We start from the raw sequence: 1192 nt of genomic DNA on the forward strand, positions 1-1192 counted from the left end.
TTTCCTCACTGTCCAGAGGAATTTGGCTGTCTGGAGTCAGCTAAGTCAAGTAATACTGGTCTTCCTGCTTTTCAGCTTCCAGGAGTTCTTTTCTTTCCTGTTCTCCCCGTCCTTGTGGATTTAGGTCTTTATAAGATTCCCTTCCTGTGGATTTATGGGCTTCTGGAGGCAGTGTGTGCTCTGTTCATGTCTTAACCTGAAAATCTCCGTATCTTTGATGACCTCAGCGTTGTATAGATTTGCCATAACCCATTTAACGAATCTCCTCTCGTCAAATACAGGGCTTTTCCCCACTTTTTCCTTGTCAAAAGCAAGGCTGCATCGGATGTTCTGAGAGTTAGGGCTTTGCTCATTTGAGTCTTAGGACAAACTCACTGAAGTAGATTTGCTGATGTAATTCCACGTAGATCTTTCTCATTATGAGGAGTGTGTGCGCGTGGGTGTGGGTGGGTGTCTGTCTGTGTGTCTGTCTGTCTGTCTGTCTCCCGGGCGCCGTAGAAGAGGCTGGCAGGAAATGAGAGAGGAGCAAGCGGGGGTGAGGTCAGAGTTAGACTCTCCCTGACCCTGCCTCACAGCGCTGCTCAGAAGCCTGTAACCCCCATTTCCGATCCCCCTTCTGTCTCTAACCACCTGTCACTCAAGTCTGAGCCTTAGACCGAGGATGGGGGATAATAGCCCCCACCCATCATAGCGTTGCTGTGCGGAATTAAAGAAGCTAATGTCTGGCAAATATCCAGGGCTTTGTTCAGTGGAGCAGGTATGAATCGGATGCTCCTGTGTGCCTGGTCGGTTTACAGGAAAGATTGTGAAAGAGGGCTGTTCTCTAACTGCACAGCGCTGCTGAGAAACCGAACAGGAGAAACGTGGACGCGTCTCAACCCCCCTTCACAGGCGAGGGACAGTGAGCATGACACTGCGCTCGCCGCTCATTCAGGAGCTCTTCCCGCGGGGGGACGGCTGTGCGGCGCGGGGCGGCGCTTTGCTCGCTCCCGCGCGGGTGGCCCTAAGCGCCTGGGTCGCTCCAGGCCCCCGGCGCGCAGCGCAGCCGCGCGGGCTCCAGGGCGGAACTCGTACGCGCGGAACCTTTCTTCCCTGCCCCCGGGTGCCGCGGCCCGGCCGGCGGGAAATGCGTCAGGGACCGCGCCGCGCCGCAGCCGCTCGGCCTCGGTCGCCCCGGTAACGCGCGGCGGGC

The sequence above is a fragment of the Mirounga leonina genome, unplaced genomic scaffold (assembly GCF_011800145.1).
Source record: "Mirounga leonina isolate KUSES-001 unplaced genomic scaffold, KU_Mleo_1.0 Mir_418, whole genome shotgun sequence".
NCBI lineage: Eukaryota > Metazoa > Chordata > Mammalia > Carnivora > Phocidae > Mirounga > Mirounga leonina.